Source organism: Palaemon carinicauda, chromosome 36, assembly GCF_036898095.1.
Source record: "Palaemon carinicauda isolate YSFRI2023 chromosome 36, ASM3689809v2, whole genome shotgun sequence".
NCBI lineage: Eukaryota > Metazoa > Arthropoda > Malacostraca > Decapoda > Palaemonidae > Palaemon > Palaemon carinicauda.
In genome coordinates, this window is record NC_090760.1 from 70,597,815 (window position 1) to 70,625,489 (window position 27,675).

A 27,675-nucleotide genomic window follows, 5' to 3' on the forward strand; every position below is an offset into this window, starting at 1 on the left:
CGCCATATGTCATTGCCCCTTAAGAATAATATATAATTAGCTAATGCATTTACTCGTATTTATCGAGTTAACGTTACTGTAAGGTTGTAGATTTATATACCTTGAGCTTTCATTTTGCAAAGCTATGTAAAGTCTTAAGATTAGTCATATTCTAAAGACGAGGTATGCAGTTGGTTGTTTAATAGCAATAATAGATATTACACATATATACTTATAGAATTTTATATTGATTCATTAAAGGACGAGTGTCCTCGGCTTGAGAGAAAGTATATGAACAAGCAACAAGCCACATAAGTAGCCTATAACCAAGAATATAATGTAGGCAATCGAACGGCCAATGCGATTTAATAAAAAAAAAGCAAGGAAATTGCAAGATGAATAATGATAGACCAATTGTTGTTCTACAGCTTGGAGGAAAAATACATTCCTCCAATGTCTACTTTTGTACCCTATGGAATACGGAATCACGTCGTTTTTAACAAATTAGTTGGGCTCGTTGGCAATAGGTGGCATTGATCAGGAATGTTTTTTTTTCTTTTTTTTTAATAGGTGGGCTCTCCGGTCTTCCCTTTATTGTCTTTGGTTGTAAACACAGAGTAGACTACAGCCAATCAGAGCTTGAGTTGATGATGTCATCAACGACCAATTAGAGAACAGATATTTTCTCGCTAAGAACTTGCTTTTTCCAGGGATACCCCGAATTATGTTCTGCTGTTTACAGAAAATTAAAATTACTGAAATTTTCGACTAAATTTTTTTGTGTTGGCTTCGTTCGTTCAAAACATAGTCAGTCCTATTATCATTTTTAGTTGAAACAGTTTTAGATGCTTTTAATTTTTCTCTTATTTGCATTAAAATCAAGCAGCTAAATTAATCAATTGCCAAGGTTCATCGTTTTTTTTTTGTATGAAAAACTTTACGTTTTCTAGTAAAATTAATAAGTAACCCTAAAATCATAACATATAACTACGAGGTGCAATGAAGGAACTCGTAATAATATCAATAATTTTAACATTAGTTAGATCTATAATGGTTAAAAATAGTTATCATATATATATATATATATATATATATATATATATATATATATATATATATATATATATATATATATGTGTGTGTGTGTGTGTGTGTGTGTGTGAATATGTGTATTCTTTATGGCTGTGTCCATGTATTTGGTATTGGTTTGCTTGCATAAAAAAATCGAAAAAGTCTGGAGAAAAAAACAGAAAAAGTAGTTCATGTTATATCCTCCCTCGTATAGTGAAACAAGCAGATTTATGTATGCATTTGATAAAATGTCTTTTGTTATATCTTCATATTAAGGTATTCAAAGTAAAGACCTGATTAGATAATAATTTAATTAGATAAAATAAAAATGGTTTCAACGTTCCAGTATTCCTACCAAATGTATTGTTCCGCACAGTGTACTTCCAATGAGAGGAAAATTCTGTTGACACGACACCCAAAAGCACAAGTATCTCCTTTTTTCTTACCTTTTCTCTAATTAAACCTCCTACATTTTCTCAAAGGTTAGTACCATTAAATTGGCTACCAGATCAGGTATATTGAAGTGTTATTAGATTATTTTTTAATAAGAAATTAATAGAGATATAGTTTGCAATGTTGGTAGGCCGCCTCCATATTAAGTCGGCAGTCAATCACAGTCATAGCCACACTCACAGGCCCAAGGGATGTTTCGTAGGTCCAAATCTTGTGTACTGCCCAAGTGCAAGTCTAATGAATATTAGTTTTATTAGGCTACAGGACTCTGTAACAATTAAGAGGCCTGTGATTTATAGGCGTCTTCAGTGTGTTTTTAATATATGATTAATTACTAGCGAAACCAGAATTCGCTATGAGAAATGGACGAGTGTAGTATGTTTTTCACTAAGTCCATTGTGTTTTATGTATTTGTGACCTTGATTATTGGGGCAAACCACCCGTTCATATTTTTTTGGACCCTCATATAAAGACAGTCATAGGGGACCCAGTGGGAAACCGGTGTTTTTTTTTTTTGGGGGGGGGGGGGGAAATGTCAGAAACGAGTGATTTGCAGCTATAATAATGGTCAGGAATGCAAAATAAGCACAAGATAATCAGTTGGAAAAATATGTGGTTCTTGTATGTGGCTCAAAACTGGCCAAAACGTGATTATCTATCACTTGAGATTTGAAAAAGGATACAGAGCCTAGCAAACTCACCTAACTTAACCTAGTAGTTCCCAGGTCACAACCCCTTGGCGGGGAGCAAGCCCCCAGACTCCCCTTCCCAGGTCACACCCCTTTCCGAGGGCCAAGCCCCCCCCCTCCGACCCCCTTGGCGGGGGCAAGCTCTCTTGGCCCCCTTCCCAGGTCACAACTCCTTGCGGGGGGGCAAGCCCCCCAGACTCCCCACGTCACAACTCCTTGCGGGGGGGGCAAGCCCCCCAGACTCCCCACGTCACAACTCTTGCTGGGGGGCAAGCCCCCCAGACTCCCCACGTCACAACTCCTTGCGGGGGGGCAAGCCCCCCAGACTCCCCACGTCACAACTCCTTGCGGGAGGGCAAGCCCCCCAGACTCCCCACGTCACAACTCCTTGGGGGGGGGGCAAGCCCCCCAGACTCCCCACGTCACAACTCCTTGTGGGGGGGTAAGCCCCCCAGACTCCCCAGGTCACAAACCTTCCCAAGTCATATCTGCTACCTGGACCCCCCTTTCCAGGTCCCAACCCCTAGCTCGGAGCAAGCCGCCCAGCCCCCTTCCCAGGTCACAACCCCAAGCTGTGGGCAAGCCCCCCAGCCCTCCTTTCCCAGGTCACAAACTAAAAGTAAATCATAAATAAATTCTTTTATGATAAAGTAAATCACAATTAAATCCTTACAATATGCAAAAGTATGGGTGTATGTATGATGGCGGCCACCTGTATGTATTACTGTGTCTACCTTAGAATACGGCAGTGTAAGGTATAGCAGGGGGACGTTACCTCCCCCGCCCGTTAGGTAAGTAGATAAGGACACATCTTGTAGGTTAGGTTAGTTGATGTCCATTTATAATCAATACAAGAAGAACGGGCTGCTGATATACAAAGGCTCCCACAAAAGTAAATTAAAAAATTCCTTACCTTATGATTAACAATTTTTTTTTTTCTTTTTTTTTTCTTTTTTTTTTTTTTTCAATCTTTACAGAAGCTTTGCAGTAGAAATGTGCTGGTCTTCCTGAAAAATTAAGTCAGAATTGGACCTTTGAGGCAATATTTTGTGGTTATTTAATTTCGCATGAGTAACAATAGCTTTACACTGAACGGAGAGCATTTCCATCATAATCAATTGCCGACATAATTGAAATTACACTTTCGAAATAGATTGATGTGCTTCCCTAAGTTTCCTCATGGAGACATCTTTATGTGATGGTGGTTGTGTTGAAACTGTAGGGAAGGCGAGCAATAAATGGCTGTTGTAGAACAACATCTGGAAACTTAGAAAGAAGTACGTGTAAGATGTTAATTGGTTTAAAAAAACCACCTGACAAATACATTATTATAAATGCACAGAAAGCTAACCAAACCATGGGAAATAATGCATGCGTAGGAAGTCCCCTTCAGTCTCTCAGAGGTAAACAATGGACTTAGAGGGAGAGATATACATTACTTCAAATTTTAATAGACTGATACGTAAGTTATTAGGCCCTAGCCCCTGTCAAACATACATGGAAAAATTCCATTTTTGCTAGAAATTAAAGTATATATTTACCATCCATTGTTTACGCCTGGAAGACTGAAGGGGGCATATAGCGCATGCTTGGTTTCTGTGCATTCACAATGATGCATCTTTCTGCTTGTATTTTAAACCAATTAACAGCTTACAAGTACTTCGTCATAAGTTCCTGAATGTTGTTCCACAATAGCCATTTTTCCCACCTTCTCCTTCAGTTTCAACTTAACCCTTTTACCCCCAAAGGACGTACTGGTACGTTTCACAAAACTCATCCCTTTACCCCCTGGACGTTCCGGTACGTCCTTGCAAAAAAAAATGCTATAAATTTTTTTTTTTTTCATATTTTTGATAATTTTTTGAGAAGATTCAGGCATTTTCCAAGAGAATGAGACCAACCTGACCTCTCTATGACAAAAATTAAGGCTGTTAGAGCAATTTAAAAAAAGATGTACTGCAAAATGTGCTGGGGAAAAAATAACCCCTTGGGGGTTAAGGGTTGGAAATTTCCAAAGAGCCTGGGGATAAAAAGGTTAACCACCATCACGTAGACACATCTCCAAGAGGGAACGTAAGGTAAGTACATCAATCTATTTTGAAATTTAGTGTAATTTCATTTGTCGGCAATTGATTATGATGGAAATGCTCTCCGTTCAGTGTAAAGATATTATTACTCATCCGAAATTAAAAAATGACAGCGAAATAATGCCTCAAAGGTTGGATTCTGACTTAATTTTTAGGGGAAATTAATTTATTAGTAAAGTTTATCCTGTTTAGTTCTATAATACCTTTTTTGCACATATCTCAAATATATAAGATAGGTAAAAAAGTTATAGAGGTTCGAATTTGGCCGAAACTGTAAGAAGACCAACCTTTTTTCCTCTTATCGGTTAATATGATACTTTCGTTTCTATCAAAACTGGAATTTGCTTTAAGGAGTGGATGAGCACTGGCTATTGTCTCATTTTTCTCTGTACAGTATAACTAATTGAGGCTGGATCATAATAAGTTACGTATAGAATGACTAAAATATGAACTCAATTTTCTTATTCCAAATCCAATGTTTAAAATATGAACTCAATTTTCTTATTCCAAATCCAATGTTTACTTCTGAGAGATTGGGTTACTGTGCGTTGCTTGTACAGGTATTCGCTTATGGCAGCTTTCTGTTTTTTGTATGACTTGATCATTACCTGACTTTTTTTTAACCATTTAAGAGCATTCAAAAATTTACCCATAAGTTCCCATATTTTGTTTTACATGAAGCTTTTTTTACTTATCTGGCTTTAGTTCCACTATGAATGCCATCTAAAGAAGACTTTTTCACATATTTTCCCATCTGCTTCAGTTCAGGAATGATTACCATCACAAGAAGAAAAACATCTACACTGGAATTCAATGTACAGTTTGTTCCGTAACTAGAATACAAACCACGCTATTTAATAGGGGTATTATTTTCGGCGTAGCTGAAATGACGAGCCATTAAAATTTAACGAGGGTTTACTACCCACACCGCTAGTTGGCGGGGGTAGGGGAGGGTAGCTTGCTACCCCCCCCCCACACACACACACACCTGTGCTTGAGCTCACTTTACTCTTAGCTCGGAGCGAGAACGCTTGTTTCCTCTCTCTCTCTCCTCACCTATTTTGGACTGCCATTAATTTTTGTCTTTTTACTTACTTTTTCTTATACTTGTAAATATATATACAGTATAAACATTCTTAATGTTTATATATATATATGTGTATAGAAATGTAGTAAGTTTTCTTTTCAGTGTTTGTGTTGTGTGTGTGATATACGACAACGACACTTGCGTAGGACAAGGCCAGCACAGTTCCACTTCGTGGGGAACGATCTCTCCCCCTCTGGTCCATCGGTCTTCCCGTCGGCATATATCCGTTAACTCGGCCGCCGCAGTGGAATCGTCATCACCTGGACCCTCTTCATTTATCTATTATCTTCGCTTTTCCTCTTTTCCTACGGGAAACTTGGATTCTGAGCGAAGGAAATGTGGCCTTTCAAGATTGATTACGGTCTCTCTCTACTCGAGGTCGTTCACCTTTACTACAACTACGTACTATTACGGAAGCTCCTTTCCCGTTGCGGGATAGGTTGCTATTCCGTTTGTTTTAGTGAAATCTAATTGTATTTTAACTTTTTAGCTTTCTCCGTGGGGAACACTTCCCTTCGGGGGTTCAGTGGTTCTCACTATTAGTGAATATTCTTAGGTGATTTAGATAATTATAATTCTGTTTTTATTACAGTTACTCCGCTCCCCCCCTTCTCCCGTGGATGTCATCTGAGGAAGGAGGGTGCATACTTAATTCTTATTTTATGTATTCCCTCGGGGTTCCTCTTCGGAGTTCCTCCTTAGGGAATTTCTGTTAAAATAATTATTTAATTTTATTTTCCCAGTTAACTATGCAGTTTTTCTTCGACTAAAGAGTGCCAACGAAGCAGAGCTGTCCTGTTCATGCCTGGGGAATCTGCTGTCGCTGCCGTCCCTCAGAGGACGTCGTCATGGGCGTTATCCCTTCTCTTAGAAGTACTCCCGTGACAACATGCCAGCACTTCAGATCATCTTAGAACGCTAAAGGAGGTTCGCTTCCAGGGGTTGGACAACTTCCCTTCCGAGGGAGGTTTCCTCCCCAGGTGTGAGGTTTTCTCCCTTCAGAGGGCAAACTTCCCATACCTTATAAATTCATCGCCTTCGACTAAGGTGGTTGCCCTTCGGCCAGACTTTTCTCCCCTCTTGCCGAGTTTTTCCTTCAGGGGTGGAGCACAGTCTTGGCAAGTCTTCTACGAAGTGTTCACCTCTCTAGTTCACGAGAGAGGCCACTTATAGAGACTCCTCTTTGGAGGATCGCTACTGCTAAGGTCAGCTTGCTGATCCACCGGCCCTAAGGGGCATCACCACGAGTGTCTTCAGGTGTTCTACGAAGTGTCACCTCTCTCGTTCGCTAGAGAGACCACTTATAGAGACTCCTCTTTGGAGGATCGCTACTAATAGGTCAGCTTGCTGATCCAACGGCCCTAAGGGGCGTCATCACGCACGGGCGTGCTCCGACGGCCTTCGCGTGTGCGCGTTCCGATAACCTTGAGTGCAAGCACACAGCCTTCCGTGCGCTCTGACGGTCTTCAACGTGCGAGTACCAATGGTCTTCCGCACACACGCACCAATAATCTTCACGTAGTACTCTCATGCACGTGCCAATGCTCTCACTCTTGCGCAACCAATCACGCGCTTCGGTACATTCTAGGGAGAATGCACAAACTACACAGTGCCTTACAGCACGCCAGCAATCTTCCTCACTTTCCTGCGCAGTTACAGTCCCCGGATTCATACGCCAGCTCTTGCCAAAGAGTCAAGGCTCGCAAATCCAATGCACCAGCTCTTGTCTAAGAACCAGCGCTTGCCTGCTCTCCAGGCAGATATTAAGCACCAACACCGTCCTGTGTGCCATCGCTCCAGATTTACCTACACGCGCAATTGTCAGTTAAAAGGAGTAAAACTTTTTGGACAGGTCACCATTGCCCCATTCCTCCCCACAAGCACATAAACATTGCCACCGGGAAAAGAGGAATAAGGCTCCGCAGAGGATTCAAGATCCCGAAGATTCCATCCTACAAGGGAATCGAATCGGGGAATCCTTGGTCCCTGCCTCTTTTAAAGTTTCTTTTTTCCTTGACAGACCAGCGGCAGCAAACAGGAAAGCATCAACAGACTGATCTCTAGATCACTGTTTACTGATGGCTACTTCACAGTTTACTGATCGCTAGGTTGCCGATCACCAGATCGCCAATTGCTAGCTCAATGCGGATCTGTGACCTCTAGTCCCTCCAATGAGTAACGATCTCCAATTGCTAGCATTTCCAATCAATTGCTAGTCAATAACCAGTCATCAGCTTGCTGATCACTAGATCACCGATGGGCAGCTCATCCTTCTTCGATCATTGAACTCGGCTCGCTGATCTCTAACCAGCCCATCTTCAGCTTGCTCATCTCTGACCAAACGGGGGATCATAATCAGCTGGCTGTTCTCGAATTCACCATCGGTGCACAGACCACTGATTCATGGTCATCTGTTATTTGCCAGCAGTTCGTGACTCGAACTTACTAGTCAACCGCTTCCTGTAGTTCCTAGGTCAGAAGTTATACAACATACTTCTCGCTACTGGCCGTTTGCCATCACTCTAAAGTGATCGGTAAACGTTCGACAACCCTCATCAACAGCTTGCCAACAGGGAACTACTTGCGAGCACTCTCCAACTGCACAGCCCAACGGTTAATCAGTGATTAACATTCGCCAGATTAATTCTATTCTAAGGAATAGCATCAATCCCATCAGGCTGCGTGGGAAGGCTAAGCGTGGCCTTCCTTCTAAAGAATTCTCTCAGAGAAGAATCCTTACACTGGATATCGCTCCTGTTCCTTTACGACACGAGTCAAGACTCCAGCGTCGACAATCTTCCATACAAAAGGATCACCAAGGAGATGTCCCTTTGGGTTGATGCCCACTCCATGTTGGAGTTCGATCGAGGGTTAAGACCTCATGTCTTCTTTTGCACACTGGACCTTAAGGACACTTACTCCCAGGTCCAAACCATCCATCTAGGAAGGTTGGGAAATTCAGTCTAGACAAACAAGAAACACCAGTTCAAGGCACTGTGCTTCGGTCTTTCCATTACACCCATCCTGGTCTCACAGGATCGGCTTCCGTCTCTGCTCTCTCGGGACGATTGACTGACCTTAGCAGACTCAGTGGCAACCTTGCATTAACACTGGAATTTCTGAAGTCTTTTTTACCAAGATCCCAGTGATCAGGGTAAACCTACGGAATCTTCCCTACTTCCCTCCCAGGAGACTTGTGTATCTAGGAATGATTCTAAACACCAATCTCCACCAAAACCTTCTTGAAACGAGAACGACTTCCTTTCCAGGAGACTGGAATCGGGAAAGAAGAAAGGAGGGACCATAGTGCTGCACCACACGACCTCAGCCCTCTGGACAGAGCCCGAAGGTACCTTCACTTGGATCTCTTAAGAGATGAAGGCCAACTTTCGGGTCCTTCAACAGCCTCATCGGTTCCTAACAGACCACTCAGTGATGTGATGGACGACACACCGCACACCACAGAGAGACTCACATCGACAAGCAAACAGGATCTGGCTTGTAGAATCTTCCCATCTAAGGCTGAATGTTGTGATTTTTACCAGTTTATTAAATCTGCCTGATGTACTGGGCGGATCGCAAGGCCTTGAAGAGGCGAGATTCCCAAAACCTTCCAGGAGTTAACTAAAATACGGCGATAAAATTTACAATTTTATTATAAAAATAAACTCTGATACAAGATAAACAACATCTTTAAGCATTCACAAGACTTAATGAAAAATAAGGCTGATTCTTGGTAATGTAACATGTGCTCTTCAAGCACAAAGTCCACACCGGACTCATTAACAAACTGAAAATAGTGCCAATTCGAATTCAATACACAACGAATCACACACCAAATATCCCTATTCTTATTTAACTCAAGATTCAGATCCCCAATCACAAGGATCTCTACATTAAACTGCGATATAAAAACTACATGTCTTGCACACAAACTTATACTACAACCAATCTGGTACACGAGGTAGAGAGAAGAGAACAAATGAATAAATGACTTATCTTTAGGGGGGATGATGAAGCAAAGAGGTCGAGCGAGGCTCGGCAGCTTCGAAGAAAAGTTCGTTTTCCCGCGTTAACTAAAGTTTCCTTCGCAAAGTGGAGGGAAATCTTAGTTTAATTATTTGCAAGGGGTTTGACAATGCCTTTTCATTTACTACAGGATCGTAAAACAGTTAAGGCTTTTCTTTAAATACAGGGGAAGGCTTCAGCTGAGGGCCAGAATTTGTCCATATCCAATGACTTGGAAAGTCATTGACACTAAGCACATACATAAGACATTTTTGTCATGTTGCCTCGATATATCATAAACAGACAATTTCCACAACACTCGCTCCTTCCCCACCAGGTGGTTAAGATTTAAGTTCCAATACAGTCGTGTATTAAACCTCAAGTCTTTCGCCCGCGAGATCCCCCAGCCTTCCCTCATTTGACGAAACGTTCTGAGGTCAAATGGCGGGACTTTCGAATGGCCAGTTCGAAAATTCCCGACACTGAAAGTGGTACCGAACGGGCTTTGGCCCATCTTAGTGTTTATACTATTAGATGGCCAAAGCCAAAGCCCGTTCGGTACCACTTTCAGCCCGTTTCATTCCAGACTGGAAGAACAGGCTCGCCGACAATCTGTGCACAGCATCTCAGATAGGTATACCGAATGGACTTTGGATCACCATGTAGCCGACAAAGTCCCGACTTTACAATGTCCTCCAACTAGGGGGTCTGTTCATAATGCCCTTGAACCTCAGGCTACCGCTGCTCACCAGCCCTAGACCCCAAGGCTCTCTGGCAACAACGGTGGGTACAACAGTGACGTTTACATCTCGTCCCTGTTTTATCTAGAGAATGGCACTCAACAAGGCTAGAACATCGGTCAACCTATCAAGGACGCTCCTAGCTCCGCTATGGCATTATGCGGAAAGGTCTCCAAACCTTTTGCAGCTCCTGATAGAGCCTCCAAGAGAACCCTCTCCGCATATCAGACAACCCACTTCGACACCTACCACAAGCTATAGCTTTGCTATGAGTGTACGTCTGAAGACTACCCAATACCTCTTTGCGAAGAGGATGTCTAGATACCAGAGGAGTTCCTCAGCATCAGTCTACCAGGCAGTATCATGTCTTGTGGGGTGGGAGTCATGGGAAAGTGTCTCTTCTCTTGATACCTCGATTCCAGCAATAGCGGAGTCCTCAGGTATATGCAAGAGGAAAAGATTCCCTATTCAGTTTCGATAGGTAAAGATGATCACTCAACCTTGATCCTTCACCTTCATACTGAAAGAAAGGGACACCCTTTCATCGATAGACTTTTCCTAACTTATACGGACTTACTACTTACCTTTCCCCAGTCGGAATTGAGACCTTCCTCTCAGAACATGGTTCAATCTCCGATCCCTAAGGGACCTCCTTGTGTTCCACTTCACCAGGCAACAAATTTACTCCAGATTTAAGAACACAATGTTCCTACACACTCGGACAGCAACCACACGAGTTAAGGAACTTCATGGTCTCTCTTTCAACATCGCCCATTAGTGAGAAGGGCGAAAGGCAAGGGTCAGTTTCGTCCCTGAGTATGTCACCAGACACAGTCTCCAGAGGTGATGTATCCTACACAAGTCTCAACTAGGTAACGGTTGATCCAGATCATCCGTTACTGTTCCTCAGGGTGAGGTATGAGACCTTGCCTAAAGAAAACGGCAACAGCCTGCCTGGGTCCCTCCTCTTGTCAACACTGAGAGACTAGAGGAGGATCGCCGAAACATCATCTTGGCATGACGACTCGCAGTGTCAGGGGCATAACTATGCCCCTGGTTCTTCTTAGCAGGTTACTCTGTGACGCAGGTTTTACAAGAAAGGATGTGAATGCTCCAGGTGACTTTCACAACCTTTCTCCTGCAAGACATAACCCACAGGAACTCGATACGATCTCTATCGGTCCAGTGGTGGCTGCACAACAGCTGGTTGGATACCTCAAGCTCCTTATTGGACAAGTAGCAGAAGGTTGAGGGCACTGTTACCCGGTTTTAGTCTGCGTGAATGAAAAGATTTGACTGGCTCTGATTCTTTTCTTTATCCTACCCTCTCGTGGGGAAAGTAGCATCCGGGGTTCTCTGCATAGCTGACCTCAAACCACTGCGGGTAAACCATGCTTCCTTGTGTACCTAGTATTAAGACTAATACTGTTACTTCGCCATACTCTGACGAGGTGGTATCGGGAAAGTCCTAGGCTACAAGCTCCTATCTAAAGAACTTCAGGACAACTTCCTAGGACTAGTCACACTTCTTCATACCTTCACACACAGCTTGCGTAGGCCGCAGTCCTTGCGTAGCAAGGTTCTCGCGAGGTGCAGGGACTCCTTATTTCTTGGGTGCTTACACACTCATAACGAGCCCCCGGGCAAAGCCAAAAAGCCAGACTGGCAGGGACGTCCACCCTTCCTAATGGGTGAGTCACCCCTATTAAATAGCATGGTTTGTATTCCAGTTACGGAACAAATGACAAATTTGTAGATAATTTGTATTTTTCCTAACTCTACAAACCTTAGCTATTTAATCAAACTTGCCCGCCAGCCCTATCCCCCGTGAAGTCCTACCTCAAGCAAAGTGAGCTCAGCACAGGTGTGTGAGGGGGGGGGGGGGGGGGGTTTAGCAGGCTACCCTCCCTACCCCCCGCTAACTAGCAGTAGGGTAGTAAACCCTCGTTACAATTCTAATGGCTTGTCATTTCTGCTACGCCGAAAGTAATAACCCATATTAAATAGCTAAGGTTTGGATAGTTAGGAAAAATACAAATTACCTACGAATTTGTCATATTGATGTTTGGGAAGGTGATAGTGTCTTTCTGCTCAACGGTATTCGCGATTGCTTGTAAAAGCTTAATTTTATTTTCTCAGTCATAATCAATATCTAACAAGTACCTCTAAAATTAAGCCGAGAAATTTTTATGAATCAACTCCCACATGTTTCCCTCTTTTCTACAACATTGTCTTATGGGATTTGACAATAAACATGCAATATGCTGTGTGATATGCAAGATACCTAAGAGTTTGTATGTTAAACTGATCTTGCAGGTACATAGGGTTCTTCTGTGTGATAGGACCAAGAAAACTGCCATTAAAGTATTGTAAAGTAAAGTAAGTTCCCTAAAAGAGTGAGATGTAACATTGAGTTTTCTAAAAAATTCTGGTTCATAGAAGTTTTTCAACAATATGGATTCATGCCTTTAGCTGCGTTATGCCTTACAGGGTGAAAGTCATGCATATTTAGACTTCAGTTAATCAGTGGGCTTTTGGCCATATAGTGGCAAGTAATGACAATAATATTGATAATAATAGATTTGAATGATTCTTATTTTCACTTTACTACTCTATCTACCATGGCACTTCCCTCAATTTTGTGCATATTTCACTACAAATTTGACTGGCCAGACAGTACTACATTGGATCTTCTCTTTGGTTACGGCTCATTTTCCGTTTGCCTACTCATACACCGAATAGTCTGGCCTATTCTTTGCATATTCTCCTGTCCCCATACACCCGACAACATTGAGATTGCCAGACTTCTTTGCTCAAGGGGTTAACTAATGGCTACTTTCCTCTTGGTAGGGGTGGAGGAGAGACTTTAGCTGGGGTAAGCAGCTCTTCTAGGAGGAGGACTCGCCAAAATCAAGCCATTGTTCCCTGCTATTGGATAGTGCCATAGCCTCTGTACCATGGTCTTTCACTGTCTTGGGATAGAGTTTTGCTTGAGGGTACACTCGGGCACACTATTTTATCTTGCTTCTCTTCATCTTGTTTTTTTTTTAGTTCCTATAGTTTGTATATGAAATATTTATTTTAATGTTGTTACTCTTCTTAAAATGTTTGACATTGTTAATTCCTTTTCTTGTTTTCGTATTTCCTTTCCTCATTGGGTTATTTTCCCTATTGGAGCCCTCAGGCTTATAGTATTCAGCTTTTTCAACTAAAGTTGTAGCTTAGCAAGAAATAAATAATATTAATAATACAGTTATAACGTGGTTGCCTAGCATTCCCATGGCAGCAGATAGATCCCAGCCCCAGACCGTGAGTTTAAGCTGTTTACTGGGGAGGCCACTGCTGTGCTTGAGCACCACAGTTTGGGGTTGGGCTTGCCCGGCTGACATTCTGGTGAGCACCTATTCTGATGAAACTGGAACTGAAACCAGACACCTTTAAACCATTAAAATACTCGTGGAAAGGGTTCATATATAGGTGAGGCAAAAACTGCTTATTGAATCTTTGCCTTTAGGCATGACTGTATCACTCATAATCTTGGCTAGATAAAACAAGCATTGGTTAAATGTAGGTCTCATTGTTTTGAAGCTACAGGCGTTATTGCCAAGACTAAGCAGCTCTTTTGTGGCCCATCATTGGCATTCAAGTAAATAAATCAAAGTTGTTCCTCAACTGAAATACAAACCACGCTATTTAATATGGGTTATTACTTCGGTGTAGCTGAAATGACGAGCCATTAGAATTTTAACGAGGGTTTACTACCCCACTGCTAGTTAGCGGGCGGTAGGGAGGGGTAGCTTGCTAAACCCCCCCCCCCCCCCCCACACACACACACCAGTGAATACTTCACTTTGCTTTTGGCTCGTGTGATGAACAGACGTGTCTGCTCTCACCCTCGCTTTGACTGCCATTAATCTGTTTTGCTTTTTCTTTTCTACAGTGTGTGTGAAGTTGGCTTCTATTAATGTGCGTACGTGTTCTGGTTTACCTGACCGCCCTTGTGGGACCTTTATGTCGGCGGTCGACACAGATCCTCACACCTTATGTCCTCATTGTAGAGGCCAACGGTGTGATAGTGGTAATGTATACGGTGAGTGTAGGGAGTGGTCTACCTCCCAGTGGGAGAGGTTTGCCCGCCGCCGGAAGAAGAAGTCCAAAAGGGATATTTCTCCTCCAAAGGCTTCTTTGAAGAGAGAAAATCCGAAAGCCTCTTCTTCCGTAGCCCAAACCTCCTCCGAAGCTCCCACTCGATCGGTCTCTCCCGAGAGGCCGTCGAGGGGGAGCGTAGACCGTTGTTCTGTTGACCGATCCCAGGGTGCGGGCGAGGTAGTTGCCTCCCATAGCTAGGCAGCTGCCCCTCCTCCCTCGGAGGATATTGATTTCACTGTGCATAATCGTGATTTGTCACAGCTTTGGTCTTCCTTGGGGCTTCAGGGTTTTCCCTCCAAGGAAGCCCTGTTTGATATGATCAAGCTGGGAGCAGCTGTTAAACAATCGCCGGCGATAGCAGACGTAGATCCTCTGTCTATCGTCGACGTTGTTATAACGGACGCCTCCGGTGTGTCGGATCAAACTGCTCCTGTTGTTGCTGAGGTAGCTGAAGGCTCTGATTCCCCCTCTGAACATCTTTCGAGGGTGGAACTTAGTCCCACGGTCTCTCCTGCTGGTGACTCTCCCCCCTGGGGGAGTTCACTTACAGAGACTCCTCTGCAGAGGCCTTATGAAGGTAAGCTTGCTGATCCTACGGCCCCAGAGGGCGTATAAGGCGGAAGGCTCGTCCTCCCCTTCGCCGTAGAGGACTTCTTTCTCCTCACAAGGGAGTTAGGAGGCACCTTTTCCGCTCGTCGTCCCCGCAGTCCTCTGCGGAGGAGGCTCATCGTTCACCGATCCTGCCAGCTACCACCTTAGACCTCTCCGAAGATCGTTCGCGATCTCCTTCGGTGGAAGGTCGTCCTTCGGGACTCCCTGACCTGTCACCCTCCAGACCTGCTGTCCTGTCATCACCCTTCAAGGCTGGTGATCCTGTCATTGCACATGCACTGGTCCCTTCGGGGCACAAGGGACTTGAGCGCAAAACTGTGCCTCAGTCCCTTAAGCGCCAGGCACCCCCTGCGCGCCGTCTTGCTGCTGTTCCTGACTTAGTGCCACTGCACTCTCGCGCGCGTGCGCGCTCCTGCTCCTGTTTTTACGCGCCAGGGTCCCCCTGCTCGCCCACGATCTCCTGCGCGCCCTCCTGCAGTTCCTGCTATAGCGTGCCAGCGCTCTCCTGCGCACGCGCTCACCTGCGTGCCAGCGCCCTCCTGCAGTTCCTGCCACAGCGCTCAAGCGCTCTCCTATTTGTCAGCGCTCTCCAGTGCATACTTCTGGAATTAAGCGCGCAGCTGCAGTTCCTGACACAGCGCGCCAGTGCTCTCCTACATTCCAGCGCGCAGTACAGGAGGTACCTAAGTTAGCGCACGGGCGCTCACAGGTACCCCTCCCCTCTTCCTCCAAACTGCACACCCCTGTGCGCCCGAATCCTGTTGCGCGCCCAACTCAGCAGCGCACACCTGTGCGCCCTGCACTCCCATCGCAGCAGCGCACACCAGTGCGCCCAAATCCTGTTGCACGCCCATCACAGCAGCACACGCCTGTATGCCCGCATCCTGATGCGCGCCCTCGTTTTTCTCGGGGCAGTTCGTGCACCACCTGCGCAATGTTCTCCTGCGCGCCAGCGCGCAAGTTCACCTTTGCGCTCTCATGAGGTTGCGCAATCGTGCCCTCGCCCCGTGCCTCCTGACACACGCGCTCCACCCCCACGTGCTAGGAACATTTCTCCTGCGCACGCGCGCCCAATAGTCTCGCCCGCACGGGTTGCTCACGCTCCAGCTCCCATCCAGCCTTCAACCCCGCCCCACGTTCCAGCTCCTGCGCGCCGCACACCCTCGCCATCACCTATACGCGCACGCACGATCCTTCCACGCGCGATCCAGGGCAGGGCTCATCGCGCGACCACCAGCGGGATTTGCGCCGCGATCGCCAGCGCGATCCCGCACATGACTTCATGGGGCTTCAGGCGGACAGATCATCGTCTCGTTCCCCCCCTCGTTTCAGGCGAACCCTCGTTTGTCGACTCCCCTTCCCTACAGAGGGAGTGTCTGACAGCGCGACTGTCAGCCAACAGCCCTGGTTTGGTACCATAATCAGAGCTCTCATGCAGGCTTTTAAGCCTGTGTTCTCCGAACTGGGTCACAAAGCAGTGGCTACCTCGTCTCCCCTGAAGAGGAAGAGAGGAGTCCCCTCCGTGGTGACTTCTCCGAGGGCTAAGCTGTCTCCTCAGAAATCTTTGCGCAAGGCTCCCTCTCCCCCCCAGACTTTCTCTCCCTCCCCTGCGGATGAGTATTTCCCATCCTCAAGGGTGTCGGACGAGCCGGTCCGTTCCCCCATCGCACCAATGGATGAAACTCCGCCTCTCCTTGAGAAGTCTCCTCGCACGGGGTTGGAGAAGAGCCTGCATCCATCGTTGCTAGAGTCCTGTATCCCTCCCAGGAGGGAGCCGAAGGACTCAAAGACTTTGCCTAAGTCTTCTGCAAGGATCAGACAGGAACCAGCTAGACCTTCGGAGAATGTCCACGAGTCCCCCCAGGAAGAGCCACTGGGGACGGGAGATTTTGCTGCTAGCCCTTCGGGAGGAGAGCATCAAGAGTCAGAACATGTGTTCTGGCAAGTTCTGACCCTCATGTGAAATCTCAACGGGTTTCCAGACCCTGAGATTCCTCCTCGTGAGGGTAAGGACACGGTCTTGGACCAAGTCTATGGCACCCAGAAGCCCTCTAGGGCTAGTGCAGCCTTGCCCTGGTCACAAGGGATGAAGAGTGCCAGAGACAAGGTCGAAGGCCAGCTCTCTGAGCTTGCCACCTCCAACAGATCCAGCGCCGGTAACAAGCTCCTCCCTCCTCCTTGAGTCCACCAGAGGAGGTATTTCGAGATCTTAGAGGAGACTTGTTTGAGTCTTCCCATTCACCATTCTGTGAAAGAACTCACTGGGGGAGTCCCTCTAGAGAGAGACTCCAACCGGCAGGTTTCGTATTCTGCTACTGAGATCCTAAGCCAGGAGGTGGCGGCGAAGTGTGCCATGCAGGCAACCTCGTTGCTCGACATCTGGCTGGGGTCTGAGGACCTGTCCAAAGAAAGCACCAGGAAGGCACTGGAGACATTCTTACTCTCTGGCACGCAGACCATCGAGTTTCTGGCCCACCAAGTCTCGAGCTTGTGGGCCAATACGATCCTGAAACGTTGAGACGCAGTTGTCGAGAGATTTCACCAGAAGGTCCCCAGTTCCGACGTTAGCAGGCTCAGACACACTTCCGTACTCAGTAAGAGTTTGTTTAAGTCTAAGGACGTGGAACTAGCTGCTGAGAGGTGGAAGAAGTCCAACCAGGACTCCCTCCTTAATAGGGCCCTGACATCGAGGCCCTACAAACCTCCAGCAACTCAATAGCCCCGTCCAGCTAAGAATACGAAGAAGACGACAGCAGCGAAGCCAAAGGTGTCTGAGCTCTTTCCCGTCAAGGACAGGAAGGGCAGGAAGTCCTCCAGGGGAGGTAAAAATCCTAGAGGGAGTGGGCGAGGCCATAAACACTAGGATTGGCAATCCCCCTGCATTTCCACCAGTGGGGGGATGCCTACAAAGTTGCGCGACAAGGTGGCAGCAACTCGGGGCAGATACCTGGACGATTTCCGTGATCGCTCAGGGATATCGCGTCCCGTTCACATCATCTCTACCTCCCCTGACAGCGAGGCCAATGTCATTGAGCTCCCTTACCATGGGATCGGTAAGGGGGCAAGCCCTTCGGGCAGAAGTCCAGACCATGTTGAAGAAGGACGCTCTCCAAGAGGTGGCAGACGGGTCCCCAGGCTTCTACTGTCGACTCTTGTAAAGAAGGCGTCTGGAGGCTGGAGACCAGTCATCGACCTCTCAACCCTGAACGGGTTTGTCAAACAGACTCCGTTTAGCATGGAGACCGCAAGACTTCATGTGTACACTGGACCTGAAGGACGCTTACTTCTAGATCCCAGTCCATCCGTCTTCCAGGAAGTACTTAAGATTTTGCCTAGACAACAAGATCTACCAGTTCAAGGTGCTGTGCTTCGGTCTCTCCACAGCTCCTCAAGTGTTCACCAGAGTGTTCACCCTGATATCATCTTGAGCTCACAGGATCGGTATCCGTCTCCTCCGTTACCTGGACGACTGGCTGATCCTAGCAGACTCGGAGGCAACCCTTCTTCGCCACCGAGACAGGCTTCTCGAACTTTGCCAAGATCTGGGGATCATGGTAAATCTCGAGAAATCCTCTCTGCAGCCCTCTCAGAAACTGGTATACCTAGGCATGGTCATAGATACCAATCTCCACAAAGCCTTCCCATCAGACGACAGGATAGCAAGGCTGAGGAGGGTCGCAAGGCCTTTCCTTAAACGAGAAAAACTTCCAGCCCAAACGTGGTTACGTCTCCTCGGCCACCTCTCTTCCTTGGCCCGTCTGGTTCCCAATGGTCGCCTCAGAATGAGATCTCTCCAGTGGTGACTCAAGTCTCGGTGGAATCAAGGACACGATTCCCCGGACTCTCTGATCCCCATGGGTCCCGCGGAACAGACGGACCTTCAGTGGTGGTTAGCAGACGAGAATCTACGAAAGGGAGTAGATCTTCTCGTCCTTCCCCCGGATTTGATGTTGTTTTTGGACGCATCAAAGATAGGGTGGGGGGCCCACGTTCTGAACCACAGGACCTCAGGCCTGTGGTCAGAATCAGAAAGGTACCTCCACATAAACCTGCTAGAAATGAAGGCCGTATTCCTGGCACTTCAGAAGTTCCATCAGGTCCTGGCGGGCCTCTATGTGGTGATGAGCGACAACACCACAGTAGTGGCTTATATCAACAAGCAGGGAGGTACCTTCTCAGAACAGCTATCCAATCTTGCAGTAGAGATACTGAGATGGTCCGAAGTCCACTCGGTCACACTTTCGGCTCGCTTCATTCCAGGCAAGAGGAATGTGCTCGCCGACAGTCTGAGCAGAGCGACGCAGATAGTGAGTACCGAATGGTCTTTGGATCCTCAAGTAGCCAACAAAGTCCTGACTTTGTGGGGTTCCCGGACTGTGGATCTGTTCGCTACAGCGCTGAACTTCAAGCTCCCGCTGTACTGCTCCCCAGTCCCGAACCCCAAGGCTCTCTAGCAAGATGCCTTCCAACAACAGTGGGACAACATCGACGTTTACGCCTTTCCCCCGTTCTGTCTGATGAGGAGGGTGCTCAACAAGACCGGAATATCGGTCAATCTATTGACCCTGATAGCTCCGCTATGGCATCATGCAGAGTGGTTTCTGGACCTTCTGCAACTCCTTACGGAGCCCCCGAGAGAACTCCCTCCACGTCATGAGCTACTCAAACAACCACACGCCAACATCTTCCACAAAGCCATAGCTTCACTTCGACTTGACGCCTGGAGACTATCCAGCACCTCCTCGCTGAGAGAGGATTTTCGCAGCAAGTTGCGAATAGGATGTCTGGACACCTGTGCAGGTCATCCGCAGGGGTCTACCAGGCTAAGTGGCAAGTCTTCTGTGGTTGGTGTCGTGGAAGGGGTATCTCTCCACTCGATGCCACTATTCCAGCAATAGCGGAGTTCTTCGTGTATTTGCGGGAAGAAATGCGCCTTTCAGTCTCTGCTGTGAAAGGCTATCGCTCAGCCTTAAGTCTAGCCTTCAGGCTCAAAGGAGTGGACATTTCTTCCTCGCTGGAACTTTCTCTACTCATACGGAGTTATGAACTTACCTGCCCTCAGTCGGAAGTGAGACCACCTCCATGAAACGTGGTTCGAGTTCTCAGGTCTCTGAAGAGACCTCCCTACGAACCATTACGCCAGGCTTCAGATCGCCACCTTACTTGGAAGACGGTGTTCCTGCTAGCTTTGGCTTCGGCCAAACGAGTCAGCGAACTTCATGGTCTCTCATACGACATCGCCCATTCAAGGGGATGGGGGGAGGTAACGTTCAGGTTCGTCCCTGGGTTTGTTGCCAAGACTCAGAATCCTGGAGTGCCGGACCCTCGGTTCGACTCTTTCCAGGTTTCGAGTCTTCGTTCTGTAACAGATGACCCAGACCATCTTCTACTGTGCCCAGTAAGGAGTCTGAGGTTGTATCTTAAAAGAACAGCTGCAGTTCGTCCCCAAGTGCAAGCCTTGTTTGTGAGCACTGGGAAAACGAAGAGGAGGGTCACCAGGAATACCATCTCAGCCTGGATTCGCAAGGTAATACACCTAGCCTTGAATCCAGACCCTCCTCCGTCACGTCGCCCTAGAGCACACGATGTCAAGGGCATAGCTACGTCCCTGGCCTTCAAGAAGAACTATTCAGTGACGCAGGTCCTGCAAGCTGGGGTGTGGAAGCGTCAGACGACCATCACAGCCCACTACCTGCAAGACGTGACGCACAGGAGACTCGATACGTTCTCTATCGGCCCTGTGGTGGCTGCACAACAGCTGGTCTAACCTCTGGCTCCTTAATGGACAGGTAGCAGAAGGTTGAGGGCATTGTTACCCGGTTTTAGTCTGCATGAATGAAAAGGTTTGTCTGGCCCTTATTCTTTTCTTCATCCTCTCCTCCCTTGGAGAAAGCAGCATCCTGGGTTCTCTGCACAGCTGACCTCAAACCACTGCAGGTAAACCATGCTTCCTTGTGTTCCTAGTATTAAGGTTAATACTGTCATGTCCCCATACCCTGACGAGGTGGTATTGGGAGAGTCCTAGCCTAGAATTCCATCTGAAGAACTTCAGGTTAACTTCCTAGGACGAGTCACCTTCACACACAGCTTATGTAGGCCGCAGCAGTTGCACAGCAATGCTAGCGAGGTGCAGGGACTTCTTATTGCCTGAGTACTTACACACTCAAATATGGAGTCCCCGGGCAAAGCCAAAGCCAGTATGGCAGGGACTTACCACCCTTCCTAAGGGGTGAGTCACCCATATTAAATAGCAGGGTTTGTATTTCAGTTATGAAACAAATGACAAATTCGTAGATAATTTGTATTTTTCCTAACTATACAAACCTCAGCTATTTAATCAAACTTGCCGGCCAGCCCTGTCCCCCGTGAAGTCCTACCTCTAAGCAAAGTGAAGTATTCACCTGTGTGTGTGGGGGGGGGGGGGGGGGGGGGGAAGCAAGCTACACCCTCCCTACCCCCCCGCTAACTAGGGGTGGAGTAGTAAACCCTCGTTAAAACTCTAATGGCTTGTCATTTCAGCTACGCCGAAGTAATAACCCATATTGAATAGCTAAGGTTTGTATAGTTGGGAAAAATACAAATTATCTACGAATTTGTCATTTTTGGAATTATAAAAATAACAGAGGAAGACCTTTGTCTGGTGTGTAGATATATAATGGCACAGAGCAGGACACCAAAAACTTCTTAATGATTCCACTAGTGAATTAATTAAGGAATATTAATACTCTTGTGTCCAAGAAAAAGTGTTTTATCAAGCTGGAGTGGATAATTTAGAATGGAGCGCCGATAAAGGTTTTTGCCAGTGATGGGTATATGCTCCTTTGTTAATCACTCGGAACTCTCTAGATCCTGATACAGCTGTATCGAAAGGCTATGATCAGATATGGAGATATGTTCTCTGTTGAGGAGTAGAATAAGTCGTTTTAACTACAGTACTATTCTCTATTTATGTTCATACACCAGGTAAAAGTAGCTTTAACGTCAATCTTAACACCAAATTTTTTTTTTCATATTTGACTTATAGTTAAACAAATTTATTCATTCCACAGCTCAAGAGGCACAAACAGTTTTACAACTTGATTCTGGAAGCAACTACATTATAACTTCACCTAACAGTAAAAAGTAAGCTCCAATTAATAATCCACATAGCTACAGAAAGACCTCAGTCTTTAAGCTCCTGGACTTGGGTAAGGTCTATTCCTGGTAGTGGAAACACATTGGTAAGTAAAGAGAACGACATACAATACCAGTATAGGCAATGTGAGTGAGGTTATACTTGCTAAAATCCCTTGTTCCAAGGCTTAATACAAATCTTTTTGCTTTTACTGTGGATGTATATTTTGATGAAAGCTGATGACAAGCCATAAAACTTTATAGTGAAGTATAACTTACTGCCACTGGTTAGAAGGGGTATCGTTGGGCTAGACTAGTCACCCCATTCACACATACACACACTGGTGAAATGTCATCACTTTTTATTTTGGCTCATTCGTTTTGAATAAACTTGCAGTACTTCTGTATTTTCTTTCTCTTATCAGTTTTGCTTGTGTATTGTGAGGTTTCCTTACAATGTGGATTTGTCCCACCATGGAAGGGCGCCCTTGCGGCACCTTCATGTCAGCCCAGGAGATGGATCCTCACGGCCTATGTCTGGCGTGCAGAGGCCGTTTATATTTGCAGGAATCCCCTTGTGACGAGTGTTGTGAGTGGCAGTCCTCCCAGTGGGTGCGGTTCGGTAGGAGACCAAAGATGTCTAAGGGATTCTTCTCTTTCATGGTCTTCTTCAAAGATGAAAAAGTCCTGACCTCTTATTCCGGCGTCTTGTTCCCTCCCTGTTAATTCTGTTCGATCGGTCTCCTCGGGAGGACAATTGAGTAAGAGTGGTGGCTGTTCAACCCCCATACTTCCCTTAGGTTCAAAGGACTCCACTGCTACCCATAGCAAAGCGATGCCGCCCTTGGCCATTGGGGAGTCTTGTCGTCCTTGGGGATCTCTGGTTCCCTCTCTAAGGAACGGCTTTTGGAGGCTCTACAGCGAAGGACACGGAACGCATACCTGCCTCCCCAGGAGTTGACTACAATCAACTTCCCGAAGAGACTGAGTAAGGTGACCCGCCAGAGCTTCTAGTGCCAATTGTTGTCCCAGGTTGGTTTATTCTACTGGTAATTCCTCAAAAAATAAAAGCAGAATAGGCATGACATCTTTTAAGTAGGCTTAAACCACCCAATAATACTTTAAGTTTGCATCACAATGCCCAGGTCATGAAAGGCCTGGTCAGGAAGTCAGGATTTTAGGGTGGGGTAGAGCACACATTGAATGCACTAATCGGGTAAAATTCATGGCTCAATATGTAATAATGGATGCACAGTCGGGTGCACTTGCTGGGACACCTAAACTTCTGAGGTTTTCTTGACTCCGGTGTAAGTCGTAGTTTTAGTCTCCTCTAGTGCCAGCTAAAAACCTTTTGGTAATAGCAGGGATTCTTTAGACTTAGGGGTCCGATAGGATCAGAGCAAAAGAGAGTCCTGAGCTGGGAGGTAGAGATTACCAACCCTCTCAGAGGAGTAATATAAACCTTCTCTGTTCTTTGCCACATTCAGTGCTCTTTGGGGATGCATCGAAAGAAAGGGGGTTGGCTCATCTGTCACGACTCATGGCCTCTGAGCTATGTTCCAACACCTATCTGCAGTGCCTCACCATTTTTATGAATAGAACTTACCTGGCAGTTTTATATACATAGCTAATAATCTCTATTTTCGGCAGAATTTTTCAAAACGCGGCAACCGCCTTGTGGTGGTTGGGTGGTTACACCCGTTAAAGGGTGGTACGAGGAATCATTCCCGTTTTCTGTTCTTCAGTTCATCTCTGCCGGGCAGATCGCTAACACGTTGGTCCGTCATTAAGAGTTTTTCTTCGCTTCCCCTGTTTTTTGCTGTTCCAGTCTGCTATTTGGTGAAGTACACTGATTTGGGGTTTTGGCAATCGTGATTTTGTTATTTCTTTGCTTTTTTGCTGTTATCATTATGAGTGAAAAAAGTCATTTCCGTGTCTGTGCTAATGAAGAATGTAAGGTGAGACTACCAAAAATGGCGGTAGACCCTCACACCGTGTGTTTGAATTGTAGGGGTTTTGAATGTGCCCTTAATAATAGATGCGGGGAATGTAGAGTTTTGGATGAGAAGGATTGGTTGATTATGAAGCGCTATGTGCGTAAACTAGAGCTCGATAGAGTTAGGAGAGCTTCTAGGTCTAAATCTAAGTCTGTTAGTGGAAAGGAAGACAAACTTAGTGTAGATTTATCTTTTGAACCTATAATTGATTCCTCTTTGGAAGTTGATCCTTCCCTTGAGTTAGTAACTCCTGCCCCTCCTACAGGATCCGTATCTGCGGATGACCCTCGGTACGCTAGTTTGGCTGCCGAGTTGAAGGCCATTAAAGAACAACTTGAGGCCTTTAAAGGTAAGAATAGTGAAAGGGCTTGTGTTAGTGCAGTGGTGGTGGCGACTGACCGAACCTGTCATTACCCTAGGCCTAGACCTCTACCTCTACCAAGCTCCCAGGACCAAGGGAGAAGGTACGTCGACAACCGAAAGGGGGTGAGAGGTACGTACCCTCGGTCAGCTGTCGCCTCAGACAGTCCTGTTGCCGATTCCCAGGCTGTTCTTGACCGTCACGGAAAAGACGTGTCGGATGTGTTAATTTCTTCTCTGAATTCTCCCAGACGTAAATGGAAGTTTGAAGCGTCAAGACCTACAAAGAGGAGATGGAACCGCGACGAACTGTCTCGTTCTTTCTCTCTCGGTTCTAGCAGCTATGAACCTTGTCCGTCGGAGGACGATTTCGACTCCGTGACTGTGAGAAGGACGAAGCCTAAGCCTGCAAGTCAGGATTTTACAGCCGAAGATCCTCCCCCTTCTACGAGTGTTATTCATCAACCCTCCCCTTCGGGACTGCAAGACCCAGCTGATGTTGCTAAATCCTTTATGTCTGTCATGCAGGAACAACTTTTTACGTTAGTGCAAGCATTTAGCCGCCCTCACGCCCAGTCTGATAGATGTAAAGACGACTTGTTGCCTATTAAGAAGTCTACTTCTAAGAGAGAACGGAGTTCTGTGCGCTTTCGCAAGGCGATACTTCTTCTCGATACCAGGACGATACGGTTTCTCGTTCTCGATACCAGGACGATACTATCTCTCGTTCTCGATGCCAGGATGATACTGCCTCTCGTTCTCGATGCCAGGACGATACTATCTCTCGTTCTCGATACCAGGACGATACTATCTCTCGTTCTCGATGACAGGACGATACTGCCTCTCGTTCTCGATGCCAGGACGATACTGCCTCTCGTTCTCGATGCCAGGACGATACCTCCTCCCGTTCACGACACCAGGACGATACCGCCTCTCGTTCACGACGCCGGGATGATACCGCCTCTCGTTCACGACGCCGGGACGATACCGCCTCTCGTTCACGACGCCTGGACGATACCGCCTCTCGTTCACGACGCCGGGACGATACCACCTCTTGTTCACGACGTCAGGACGATACCGCCTCTCGCTCACGACGCCAGGACGATACCAGCCTGCTTCTTCAGGACGATACTGCCTCTCATTCCAAGGACTCTTCTAACGCTGGGCGCCAGGATGCAAGCCATCTTTTGCAGGACGATTCCTTTGATTTGCCATTGGCGGATTCTAAGGAGCCGCCTTCTCGTTCGAAGGATGTTGCAGATGTGGATCAGGACCTCGAGGAGGTCTCTGATGACGATGATAAACCTGCCGACGCTGCTGGAGATTACGAAGTTCTCTCTCGCTCCCTTCTTGAACTTTTTGGAGAGGAATTCCAACCTGCTGCCCCTCAATCTCCTCAATCCCAATTTAACAGAAAGAAGGCCAAGAAACAGTCGGCCTTCATCAAGATGAAACTGTCGATTTCCGCAAAGAAGGCTCTTGCGAAGATTGATGACTGGATGAAGGAGCGGAGACAAGCAGTTAAGACTTCCTTCTCGTTTCCACCAGCTCGTCTTGCTTCAAAAGCTGGTATGTGGTATGAAACTGGGGAACCTTTGGGTCTGGGAGTGCCTTCCTCCTCCAAGGGTAACTTCTCTGGCTTAGTGGACTCGGCTAGAAGGCATGCTCTCAACTCAGTCAAGGTCATGTGGTCAATGTCGGAGCTGGATCATCTCGTCAAAGGTATTTTTAGAGCCTTTGGAGGTTTTTAGTTTTCTAGACTGGTCACTAGGGACTCTGGCAAGGAAAACTGACCAGATGGAAGGAACTCGGGACCTTACCAGTATTATGTCCTGTACGGACAAGGCCCTCAGAGATGGGGCGAATGAGTTGGCTGCACTGTTCTCAGCTGGGATCCTAAAGAAGAGAGCCCTACTTTGCTCTTTTACTTCAAGGTCTGTTACCATTGCGCAGAAGTCTGAGCTTCTTTATACCCCCCTGTCTCAACATCTTTTTCCCGAGTCCCTGGTTAGAGACATTACGCTTTCGCTGGCCCAAAAAGCCACCCAAGACCTATTATCTCGTTCAGCTCGTAAGCCCTTGGCAACCACTCCTTCTTCGAAACGAGAGGAAAAGAAATTCCAGCACCCCTTTCGGGGCAGGACTACTTCAAGACCAGATTTTAGAGGAAGAAGGCAAGAGTCAGGACCAAGATCTACCAGGGGTTCATTCAGACCTCGCTCCAGAAAATGAAGTTCGTCTCCTCCAGACAGTGGGCGCAAGACTGTCAGGTTTTTGGCAGTCTTGGAAGAGGAGAGGGGCGGACACCTGGTCCCTCTCAGTCATCAAGGAAGGATACAAGATCCCCTTTCTGAAGAAACCTCCTCTCGCAGATGCTCCGCTGGCCTTAGTAGCCCGGTACACAGATCCGGGGAAACAGAAGGCCCTAATAGACCTAGTCGACCAAATGCTAGACAAGGGAGCGATAGAACCGGTTCGGGATCTATCCTCCCCAGGCTTTTACAATCGCCTGTTTCTAGTCCCCAAGAACTCGGGCGGATGGAGACACGTCCTGGATGTCGGTTCTCTCAACGTCTTTGTGGAGAAGACAAAGTTCTCCATGGAGACGACTCAGTCTGTGCTGGCATCAGTACGTCCAGGGGACTGGATGGTGTCCCTCGACTTGCAGGACGCGTATTTCCATCTCCCCATCCATCCGACTTCAAGGAAGTACCTGAGATTTGTAATGCAGGGTAAGTGCTTCCAATTCAGAGCTCTTTGCTTCGGTCTCAGCACGGCTCCTCAAGTCTTCACCAGGATAATGGCGAATGTGTCAGGCTGGCTGCATCAAGAGGGAATAAGGATATCCTTCTATCTGGACGATTGGCTGATTCGTTCACGATCGAGGGAGAAATGTCTGGAGGATTTACGAAAGACTTTTATGATGGCTCAAGATCTAGGCCTGGTCATCAACAGGGAGAAGTCTCAGATCAAGCCGAATCAGACTATTCTCTATTTGGGGATAATTCTGAATTCAGTTCTTTTTCGGGTTTCTCCCTCACAGGAAAGACAGACCAAGTGTCTCGAAAAAGTCAGAAGTTTCCTGGACAAGAAGAGGTGCTCAGCGAAGGAGTGGATGAGTTTGCTGGGAACTCTATCCTCCCTCGAACAGTTTGTCTCTCTGGGGAGACTCCATCTAAGGCCTCTACAGCACTTTCTTTCGAAAACGTGGAACAGAAAGACGCAGGAAGACTCCTTTTCCTTCCCCATTCCAGCAGAAGTCAAGAATCTTCTGAAGTGGTGGCTGGATCCAGCCTTGTTAGGGGAAGGGATCTCCTTACACAAGAAGAA

At 46.7% G+C, this 27,675-nt stretch overlaps 1 long non-coding RNA gene across 1 annotated transcript in view; it reads left to right on the top strand.

Annotated features, from left to right (window-relative positions):
• The first annotated feature begins 1,423 nt into the window (after positions 1 to 1,423).
• Positions 1,424 to 27,675, top strand: part of LOC137628456 (uncharacterized) — a 67,281-nt gene continuing 41,029 nt past the window's right edge. Inside the window, exons 1-2 of the long non-coding RNA XR_011041372.1 lie at positions 1,424 to 1,532; positions 21,925 to 22,062. This is a non-coding gene — a long non-coding RNA (uncharacterized lncRNA). The remainder of the gene's footprint in view (positions 1,533 to 21,924; positions 22,063 to 27,675) is intronic.